We start from the raw sequence: 11,768 nt of genomic DNA on the forward strand, positions 1-11,768 counted from the left end.
CAAGGCAGTCTCCATCACCCTTCCCCTCCCTGCATGTTCCCATCTCCTCCCTCGCACAGGACTTTTAACGGAGCTCCCTTTCCAACACCCTCCGGACCTGTACACTGCGAGTTTCCTCCAGCTGGGAGCGGGCAGCAGTGCTCTTTATTTTGCATTTCTCAGGGCACGGAAGCGTTTGCCAAGGCCCCAGTGGGAGTTGCGGTGTCCGCACGGCCCCTCGGGAGTCACTTCTCAGGGCCGCAGTGCAGGTCTGCGGGGTTTCTCCTGCTTGCACTGCTCCCGTGTGTGCTGCAGCGCCGGGAAGGTCTTGCGCTTTGCTCTGTTCTCCCGGGTCTCCATCTTCTTCCCGACACTACGGGGGAAAGCCAAAGCCGCTCAGTCACTGGTGCCGGCAGCCGCAGGGCGCAGAGCCCCTGCAGCCCCCATCCCTGCAGCCGCCGCTCCACAGGCCACGGCGCCCGCAGCCAAGCGCAGCGTTTCCTCCGGCACCACCGGCGGGACAAGCGGAGTGGCCCCGCAGGAGAGAGGCGCCGGCACCGGCACGCGTTTACCAGAGGAAGGGCTGCTGGCCCGTTCTCCACAGCCCTTGGGCCTGCAGCCAGCTCGACTCCTCCCGGCAGGCTTCATAGGGCTGTGCCCGCTGCAGACCCCGGAGGGCTGGCGCCAGCAGCACGCTGCAAGGACAGGGAGGAATTGCACACTGGCTGCCCCCGCGCACCCGCAGCCCCTGCACTCGTGCTCCCGCTGCCGCCCGCAGCCCCTGCAGCCAGCACCAGCCCCACGCGCTCCCTGGAGCTGAGCCCGGCCACCCCGGAGCCGGGCAAAGCGGCGCCTGGCACATCCTCCCCGGGCAGCAGGAGCCTTCGCACACCCCACGCTGCTCCTGGGTGCTCAGCAACGCCAGGCCGTGCTGGGACATGCCACACACTTACTCTTGCCGTGGCATCTCCAGGCCTGGTGACGCTTTCTTCTCTGATATAGATGGAAGGCCAGGAGAAACCACCGCTCCTGCAGGACGTCCTCCAGTTTCCTTCCTTCTGTGGCCCTGCTGGAAGGCACCGTGGTGCTGTGGCTGCCGCTGCTCTGCTTCAGTTCGCAGCTATTGCGGCAGACAGGCAGACAGGAGCCGTTTCAGACGGACGGGAGGTCAGGGGCAACACCGCTCCCTTCACAAACATCGCTTCCGTCCCTCCCTCATGGCCATGGGCAGGCAAGCAGGAACGCCAAGGGCACAAACACATGGAGCCATTCGCAAGACCAAAGACTGTGGCCAAAGGAGCTAAGGGAATGAACGCATCTGAAGCGGTCTTCCAGGCCTCTCTGGCCGTACAGATTTGCTTCTCTACTCTGCAGGCTGACACCAGCATTGCTTAAATCCCCACCACCTACCAGATCTCTCTTGTGCCTGTCCAAAGCAGGGAGCGTGGCCTCAGGAGATGTCTCCTTGACAAATTCTCCTGCTCTCTGTGCACAGCTCCCCACTGCTGGTGGCAGCACACTGCAAAAGCACCAGAGCTCCCATGAGGAGCAGGTTCTGCAGCTTGTGCTCACAAAGCAACCCAATGCAAGCACAGGCTTCCCCAAGCCGTGGCACCAGGAGCCTCACCTCACTGCTCCCATTGCGCACCCTGCTTTGGGCAGCATTGCTCCCATCACCCCTGCATGCCTGGGGCGCGCTGGAGAAACCTGTGCTCGTGACAGCAGGCGCTTTCCAGCAGGACCTCCTGCAAATACAGAGCACAGAAGCTCTTCACAAGGGCATCCGCAGGACACCTCGCACAAGGAGGACAGGCTGCCCACTGCATGCAAGGCCGACCAGGGATCGAGTCAGCCCTCCTAGCAGCCCCTTGTCCCTTTCTGGCTCCCAGCCCTCCCTTTCCAGAGCACCACATTGCTCCCCACGGGCTCCCACCCCTGCCTGGTGTCCCCTCTCTGCAAAGCGAGCTCACCGGGTACGTCACCCCTTTGGACACCCTTCTCCTTGGCGTCGCCTTCTCTGCTCTTCTGCTTATCTACAAACCTATAAATTAGGAGGGCACAGAGGCAAAACCATCTCACGTGGGAGGCTCTGAAAACGGCCACACGCCTTCCCGCAGCAGAAGGCTAAAGGCCCCAAGACACAAGAAGAGCTGCCCAGCACGAGACCAGGCAGCGAGCGCAACACAACAGCTCCCTGCGCAAGGCCCGGAGCACAACGCGAGCACAGACACCTCTGGAGGAGCCTCACCTCACACAACGCACTCCAGACCACCAGTCCTTGGCCATCCTCTCTGCCATCTCCTCCTCCTCCTCCCTTCTCGGCACTGGAGGAAGAGCTTGGCAGGATAGGAAGCCCTGGGCAGCCAGGCGCCCTGCGGGTAGGGAACAAGGACGCTCTGCACACCTGCCCCTCAGGGACACTTCCACGAGCAGGACGTGCCGGCCTGCGCGCTCACAGGCTGCGGCTGACCGAGCACCGGCTATTCCGGCCTCACAGCCTGGCTTCCTCAGCGCTCCTCAGTCCTCTCCCACCCCTCAGCTTGTGCAACCCTTTCTTTCTAAAGGGCCCTCTGGTCCCAGGCTCTTCTTGGGCCATTCCTTTCTCTACTCCACACTCTGCAATGGGGTCGGCTCGACTCCTGTCCCACTGGAGAGAGGCTCTTTGGTATGGGAGACCCTCCGGTGTCCCAGGGACCCACACACAGAGTCCCTTGTCCCCTGCCTCTAATGTGTGCCGTGCTACAGTACCTTTTCTACCAGCCCGCTCTGATGACGGTTTCTTTGCAGAAAGCAGGAATTTCCGCACAAACCTGGAGGCAAGAAGGTGAGAGCAGTTTCAGGAAGGGGCAGCACAAGCCCCTGTGGCCTCTCCTGAGCAGCTGCTCACACATGGAGTGGAGAGCTGCTCCCAAACCTCCGCTTTTCCAAAGCAGAGGACAGAACACGACGCCAGTGGAGCTGGGGAAGCTGAGGGCACAAGAGGCTCCATCCAGGGCCCTTTCTAGGTCGGACAGGGATCCACTTTTTCAGGGGGACAAAACACATGCAGGAAGGAGGGACATCTTAGGCTTTGCCTGGTTGGCTCTTGTTTTTAGACTCCCCATGAGAAAGGGAAGCAGCAGATGAAGGTGTGGGTATGCCAGGCAGTGCCTAAGCACCTCTCCCACAGCACGTGTGGGAATGGAAAGCAGGTCCTCCCGCACGTCATTCCACCCCGAGACGCATGGAGGGTCACTGAAGCAAGAGGGAGCACGGACTGCCCTGACAACCCCACGCAGGACCCAGTTCTTCCCCAGAGCTTCGGGAGGAGACACGGGCTGGCAACGGGGCCCTCAGCAGCTCTCGTGGGCCCTAACGAAGGGGAGAGGAGAAGCCGCTTGCGCAGTCAGCGCCGGCACGAGCAAAGCTACTCACTGTGGGAACACAAAGACCCCTTCCAGAGGCATGCGGAAAACAGCCCTCTCTGCGCTGCTGATGATCAGAGGCCGCAGCTTTCGCTTCTGCAAGAGGCGCAGAGACGCGTGAGCTCCTCTGCACACAACGGGCCCCTTGCTCACAACGGCACCGACCGCCCAGCGTCCGCATGAGAAGCTGCCTCTCCGCAGCTCCCTCGCCAAGGGCTCTCCCCCAACAGCAGCCCCGGGCCCAGCACATGGCCACGGCCCAGCAAAGCTCGGCCAAGCGGGGCCAGCGCTGCCGGCCTTTCTGGCTCCTCCAGGCCAGGCCAGAGCTCTGCAGGCACCAGCCCTTCCTCAGAATGAAGGGCAGCCCAAGGGGCTAGACATGCAGCCCATTCCCAAAGAAGCAGAGGGATCCTTGGAAACAAACCCAACGCACCGTGAGGAAGGATTTTGCCAGGTTCCCCGTCGTATCCACTTCTTGGATAAATTCCTCCAAGAATCTCATGACAATGTTCTTTTTTCGGCACACAAGAACGCCGATGTTCGGGAAAACAAAGTCGAAATCCTTTCCTTCAGCCAAAGCCTGCTCAAGCCACTGCAGGGCTGCGTCAACGCAAGCACGCACGTCGCGCTCGGGAATGCGCGTGAGCAGCGCAATGCGGGCGTAGTTGAGCTCCGCGCCTTCCAAAGGGCCTGCAAGCAAAGCAGCGAGCAACAACAGCACCTCGAGAGCCCTGCAGCCGGCTGCGAGCCCCGCGCAAGCATCGCGGCCGCCCCCGCAGGACGCGTCTCGGCCCCTTCCCCTTCACCCTGTCTCCTCGCAGCCGCCAACCTCCTGCCTGCAGGCGCAACGGCCCCGGCCCCGCACGCGCGGCTCTTCCCTCCAAAGAGGACACGGCCTCAGCGCAAGGGAAGAACCTCCCCAACACGGCCCCTACACCTAGCTGACCCTCACCCAGCACCAACGGGGTCCTCGAGCCCTGCATGGCCGTGGGGGAGACCACCCCTCCCAGCTCTGCTTCACCGCTCTGCTCAGCTTTTACCAAACGGGTTAGCACGGACCCCGCTGCCGTACAAGGCTGAGCACACACTTGAATCTCCCTTCTTACCAGGAAACGGCCTATTACTGTAGCGGAGCTTGTTCTTCATCACGACTGTCTCATACAGGTGAAACATGGGTCTCTGAACACTGAACGCCTGCTTGTTCACATAGCAGAAGTAGTCCTGCTTGACGTACAGGTGACCCACACCTGGTAGCTTGACAGTCTGCAAAGAGAGGAGCAAGAAGGGAGCATACAGGGTAATTTTTCAAGCGCAAAAAGGCACTGGTGACTTGACAGCTTATGCTATGGGAGCTTGGTGGCTTCTCCACTGCTGAGGTTCCAAAGGGCATCAAGATGGAGCACTGGGGAGACCTCTGGAGAAGAGCCCGGCACTCCACCCTTTTCCCCCTCAACCTCCTCCTCACTTCCAGGAGCCACTTGGTGAGGGACAAGCGGATTAAACCACCCTCAGCCTCAGCAGCTCCAAGCAGGGACAACCATGTGGGAACATTTGAGGAGCGTGACAGCCTCTGTGGCTGTGTGTGATGGGGAGAGCTCGAGAAGGCTCCAAAGAAGCAACCTCACACACTGCTTGTGCAGCGGCGCTTTGCAGGCTCCATCGGGGGCTTTTTTCCTGCTTCCAGGGCTGCTGGAGGAGGATGGTGATGTTCAGCGTCAGGATGGAAGGGGGCAGGCAGCTCTTCGGGGGGAAGAGCAATGCAGACTCACCTTGTTGAGCATGAGTGCTTGGCGGTAGCACTCGCACACGCTCTCCCAAATTCTAATGACATCTGTGGGGCAAGAGAAAGACGTGTCGTGCTGGGATTCAGCAAGATCACCCCTATCTCGTCCGCTCCCGCTCAAGCAGCCGCAGGTGGCACCCACCACCACCACCCCCCAGGGGCCCTGTGCTGGAGGGCCCTGCTGGGCTGACATTTGAGCGGACTCGCAAGCAGAAGCCCTCTGCTCATCCCAGCAGGGGTATGGAGACAAAACTCCAGACCTAGGGAAGCCTTGTGACGAGGGAGCCTCCCATCCGCAATGGGCAGGTGTCTCCATGCTCGGAGCCCATTCCCATCCCCTCCAGAGGCTGCGCGCAGCAGAAACTGGTGCAGAGGCTGCACTGCCAGTGCATTCCTACCCCAGCCAGAGGATGGTCCTCTGCCCACCACCACCTGGTGGGGACCTCCCGGCCTTACCTTCCTTCTGAAACCTTGCCAGGCGTGGAGACAGCGACAGGAAGAAGCTGAAGGAGAAGCAGTCCATGGTGCCACGCACCTGGCACACGCTTCTCCCCTGCCCAACTGCCGCAAGCCCCGCAGCGCTATCGCAGCGAGCGCCTCTCTCTGCCTTCTGCCGGCTGCAAAGCAGCTGCCGAGAGCGGATAGCTGGCGAGAGCAGCCGCGCGCCCGGGCTCAGCGCGGCCTCGCAGGGCAGCGTCCGCAACACCGTGCGCAATGTCCCCCTGCGAGCCCAGGCCGTGTCACAGAGGGCTGCAGCGCCCGCCCTGCCGCCCCTCAGCCCACCGGAACCCTCTGGGCTTCCCTTGTGCTGGGACACGCTGACTCCTGCCGCCCATCTCCCTCCGCCGCGGGACAGATGCTCCGCGTACACACATCCCGCCCCAGCACTGAGATCCCCAGCACCCCTTTGCTCTGCGTCCCACGAACTGCAGCTCTGCTGCTTCCCCTCGTGGGCCTGCAAGGTGTCTTGGACCTTGAAGGGAACTCTCCCCTCCGAGGCCAGGGCTCTGGCCAGGTCCTGGATGATAGGGAAAGCAGGTCATACCTGATATTACCACTCACAAAGAAAATACACGTTTTGATTATTTGGTTCTGTAAAAACTGGACACTCTTGCAGTGACTTTGGAGACCTCAGTTACGGATGGACGTGCCATTTAAGACCTCCCAATTGCTCTCAAATCCTCCCTTCAAGAGGGGCTCCCCAGCAACTGCGGATCTGGATGATGGTAATGTATTTAGCCAATTGGTGATGTATCTTTTCCTTAATAGCTATTCTCTTGCTCGTGTAGTAACGGTTAAGTGCATTACCTTGCTTATTTTGTTTGTTGCCAAACCCTTGTGTATCATAAGATTATTGGTTTTTTAGCTGTATCATTTCATTCCTGGATTATGAGATATTAATAGTAAAAGAAGACCATGTCGGTTTTCCCCAGGCAGAGGCTTGTGCAGGCAGGACTTGGCCTTGGAGCTCAGGTTGCACACACGGCAAATCTCACTGAGCATTTTCAGAGCTCGCTTTGTGCCAGAGATGTTCCTACCTCTGCCTCAGCGTTGTGGGGGAGATTGCTGCCGTTGTAATGGGTTGGACAGGACGTGTCCATCCAGACGGGTGCTATGACCATGGGTCTTTAGCCTGTCCCTTCCCCTACATGATGTTACCAAAGGGAACGTGGAAAGAGAGGCTGTTGAAAGTCTTCAGCTGCTCAATCCCTTCTAAACAAGTATTTTGTCCATAATGGGTGCTCTGGATGGGCCTTGATGCTCTCTAGGAAGAACTAGAGCAACAAGTGAACAAACATCCTTCCTGTGACATGCGGTAGGATTCTTACGAGGACCAACGAGGCTTCTGAGGTGTCATATACTGGCAAGCCATTTGTGGGACATAAGGCATCATCTGTTGTCTGCTGGGCACATGGTATTTGTGGTTGGTGTGACCGGAGAAGTCTCTCAACACCACTGAACTGCAGGCATAAAGCACCTAGGCTGGGGAGGGCTGTTGTCTTTAGTCTGCTGCTCAGGGTGTCCCAGGAAGTACCGCGTCGCCGTGGTGTTTGTTACTGCTACCTGTTCCATGCTTCATGTTGCTGGATTCCTGCACACAGAGTGGCCAGGTAAGGAAGAGGTCTCCATTTAAATGAATACTTTGGACAAAGTGTTGTTGAACTGTGGTGCTCCCAGTGACAGAATCTTGGGGGGCCTTATGGCAGGCAGAAGCAAAATGGGGCTGAAGGGGGCATTAGACAAGGGCACGTAAGGTGAGTCCACTGGCAGCTATGAAAATGCTGGTGCTGGGGAACCTCTGTCTCAGGAAGCCCTAAGCCCCAGAGGGTCACTACTGCGCTTGCTTCGGCAGGGACCTGTGTCCCACCAGCGTACGTACACGACTATGGAGCTGGGGCTAGAGCAGGGAATGGAATTACCCTTGAGGGAGTTCACAGTTGACCAAGTCCCTGTGCAGTTGAAATAGATTCAGGTAGCCCGCTCCACCATGGAATTTACAGCGGGCATTCGGCTGCTGCTGTGGAAAAGCTTCAGGTGGACTCTGAAGCAGAGCAGTCTTGCCTCCACTGACACCCTAAGGGAGGGACGGGAAGTGAGCGCAGTAGCACACGTGTGAGTGCAAGCAGTGGGAACACCGTAGGCTGCTCAGATTATGCCTAGGCAGCCCAGGAGTGCCCCAAGTCCCTTGCCCCGAGAAAAGGCACTCTGGAGCCCTTGCCCCATGTAGGCTGCTTGAGGAGAACTTCGGCTCATCTGCCTCGCGACTTGGACACAAGGTCTCGTGCAGCTCTCGCAGCAGTTGTTGTCATGACAAGGTGTAAATCATCAGAGCAGCACAGGAATACAGGAATGTCCACGCAGTGCTTGGAAGTGACATCTTTATGCTCTGCCCTGGTAATGCCCTCTCTCAGCATTCATGTTCTTCTGGCTTGTCCGTCACCAGCTTTACCTGCATTGGTCTCCTGCAGACTCCACTCTGGGAAGGGGCTTCGGAGCTGCCTGCAATACTGCTGAGCCATGGAGGGGCAAGGAGCTCATGTGCTCTCGGGCCTCGCTTTTGATTGGATATCCAGCAGTGCAGAACGAGGTCTTGATGCAGGTGGCGAGGGGAAAGCGAGAGGTTTCTGCAGCCTTTGGGTGTGCTCTGAGCGAGATGCTCAGAGCTTTGGTGGATGGATGGAAGCAGATGAGCTGAATGTTTCTCTGCAGATTCTTGAGACTCTGCCTCATGCTCTGAAAGCACGTCCATTCCAGGGATCATAATGGAAGAGAGCTTTGTTCTTGGTTGTCTCTCCACTAACTTGCCAGTAGGAGTTTTCCCTGCTTCTGGTTTTGCAAAGACCTGCCCCAGGTTGCTCCCGTCCTCATCTCTCCAGTTGGGCTCTTTCGCCACCTGTCTTCTGCAATGCACGCCTGTATCTCCTGCAGACAGAGGCCAAACACGCTGCTCTTCTAATCATTCCTTGGGGCCACTCTCCATAGTGTTGTCTTCTGACCTGTCTTTCAAGGGCTTTACCAGGGTAAACCTTCAGGGTTTCCAGAGCCTCATGGACAAATTTCTCCACGTAGATTTTTAATTCTGAGTGGAACTTCTGAATTTTGGAAATGATTTTGGCAATGTCGCTGTCCCTTTCAAGTGTGCTCCTCTCTTGGAATATGTCAGCAGCATTTTGGGAGGGTGGCAACACAAGTAGGCTGAACACGGTGTGGCCTGTGTGTGGTCCCTGCTTGGCTTGGGAGCACCCTCTGCTCACCCTCCATTTCACAGAGCGGAGAGGCGCTCCCAAAATGGGCCCCGGAAACCCCAGAGCCTCCACAGAGCGGGAGGAGCTGCCTTGGGAACCTGGTCCCTGAGCCGGGGCTGCCAAGGGACAGAGCAGGCTCCATTCTGCTCCCTACATGTTGGTCTGTCTGATGCCAACAGAAGGGCTCTTGGCATCTTTGACATTGCCAGCTCAGAAAGAATGACTCCCCTTATCCAGGGACCAAGCTTGGTAAATATATTTTCAATGACTCTCTTTCCCAAGGATGGAAAACCTGTGCTGGACTTGCTGAAGGCAAGGCGGCCTGTCCCCTCATCTCGCTTGGAGCTGGGAGTGCAAGTGCAGTTTGATTGTCCATTTCCAGTTTTATAGAGGGCGATGTGCCAGGGTTTTTAGACCAAAGGGGATTTGATAATGTAATTTATCCTCCTCTGCCCCTACCTCCTTCTTCCATGAGCCCATTCTTAGAAACAGGGAACTGGGATAACGTCAAACCCTGGTTGCTTTGGCTCCAGCAGCAGTTCAGCAGTAGATGAAGAGTTAATTTATGGCGTGGGAGTTAATTTATGGCTGATCTTTTTGCTGTTGCTATTCTTGTTATTTTCATTATGATATTTTTAATGTTGCTGTTGTTTAAATATACATTCCTGTATCATTGTTTAACTAAGTGTTCCGTGTTGTTTCCAAGCGAGCTCAGGCACAAAAAGCATCCCCAGTGCAGGTGCGTCTGTGTAGTCCCAGGATTTCACACACCAGGGACAGGGGAGGTCCAGCAAAAAGGTCCCTCTGGGACTTCCATTCACACATGTCCCAGGGGATGCGCAAAGAGGAAGGAGCCTCAGCCCCACCGTGGGGCAGCTCTCAACTCTCCAGTTGCCGCACACAACGTGTCCCCGCAGTGCCCAAGTCACAGGCAAAGGGAAGCTGTCGCACCCCAGGGACATGGGGCCTGGAGATGCAGGGCCGAACTCCACGAGCCCCTGGGGGACACAGGACCCCGCAGGGCTGGGACATGCTCAGGGACGGTGTCATGGTGGGCAGTGTCCCCGGAGGGAGCTGGTGCAGAAATGGGCTGCTGCCAGGAAGGTCCCCGTGCTGGGGACCACGATGGAGGCTGCTCTGTCCCTCTGCCATCTGCAGGGCCATCTGCCAGCTGCCAATGGCGGCAACTCGGTGCCAAGGCTGCTCTCAGCCACAGCACATGGTACCTGCAAGGTGCGCGGCAGGACAAGAGAAGGAGCCCAGCAGCACCAGGGGCTCCCAGGCCACCACCAACTCACATGGGCTCTGCTCAGGACATGCACACCTGGCCCCAGGGCACAACTGCCCTTCGCGCTCATTGTGCTACCAAGGAACACGTCTCGATAATGGAAAAAAACTTTCTTGAGTGCATCGGGCTGTAAGGGCAGGAGGGGAGCATGGAAGAAGATCAAGACATTCAAGGCTGCTTGCAGGGGTGGAAGCAGAGCCCCAAGGGGAGCCCGGCCTCTGGGCAGGCAGCCGCCAGGAGCACCATGGGGCTGCGTGAGGAGCCCTCCTTGGCACCCAGCAAGCCCAAGGCCACGCACTGCTCTCTGCTGCCAGGCTCAGCAGTGCCGGGGGAGTCCAGCACACGCAGACCCTTCCTCACGGCAGCCCCCCTGGGCCCTGCCGCTGCCCTCCTCCCCCCACAGAGCAGTGGAACATCCCAGAGGGGCAGTTATCGCCACGGGAACACGGATGCTTCCCAGGGCTGCGCCTCACAGTGGCCCCAGCGCTGGCCACGCAGCAGCAAGGCCAGGTGAGCAGCAGGGCCGCGCAGCACCAGGGGCCACCCATGGTGCCCATGAGATGAAGGGGAGCTGGGGGGCTGCAGGGCAGCCTGCACGATGCCTCCCAGGGGAGGCCCCAAAGCCACCGCGCCTGAGCTTCCCAGCATCCCTAGAACAATGTTACAGGAGACGATGGGAATGAGAAGCTTATTTCACAGTCCAGCTTTTACAAACAAGCATTCTTGGATGTTTTTAAGAATTTCAGCTGATCACTGCAGACAATAGCAGCTTCTCTGGCACAAGAGAGGTTACCTTCTCCATATCTCATTGACTTTACCAAAGGCGAAAACAGCAAGCACACGTGATTCTTCCCCTCCACCGCTCAGCATGATTCCAGGCAGCACATCCAAACACTGCTTCCCAGAAAGGGACCCAGTGGAGACCCACATATGTAAAGCTGCTGACAAACACGCCAGGGCAACACAAGTGCTGAGAGAGGGCAGTAGCTGGGCACAGAATAAACACATTGATCGCAAGGGTCTGCCCAGTGCTGGGCAGAGCTGCATCACCTGCAGGTCCCTACTGCTGCTGAGGGCACATTTGTGCCTGATCTGCCCTCTGCAGCCCTAGGAAGCCGTGGCAGGGGCAGCAGTGCAGGAGCCGCACCAAGGCTGCTCTCAGCCACAGCACATGGCGCCTGCAAGGTGCGTGGCAGGACAAGAGAAGGAGCCCAGCAGCACCAGGGGCTCCCAGGCCTCCACCAACTCACAAGGGCTCTGCTGAGGACACGCACACCTGGTCCCAGGGCACAACTGCCCTTGGCGCTCATTGCACTAGCAAGGAACACGTCTCCACCATGGAAAACAAAACTTTCTTGAGTCCATTGCACTGTAAGGGCAGAAGGGGAGCAGGGAAGAAAGATCAAGGTGTTCAAGGCTGCTTGCAGAGGTGGAAGCAGAGCCCCAAGGGGAGCCCGGCCTCTGGGCAGGCAGCCGCCAGCAGCACCATGGGGCTGCGTGAGGAGCCCTCCTTGGCACCCAGCAAGCCCAAGGCCACGCACTGCTCTCTGCCGCCAGGCTCAGCAGTG

The sequence above is a fragment of the Tinamus guttatus genome, unplaced genomic scaffold (genome assembly GCF_059628265.1).
Source record: "Tinamus guttatus ecotype Peru unplaced genomic scaffold, ASM5962826v1 Tinamus_guttatus_pri_ptg000053l, whole genome shotgun sequence".
NCBI lineage: Eukaryota > Metazoa > Chordata > Aves > Tinamiformes > Tinamidae > Tinamus > Tinamus guttatus.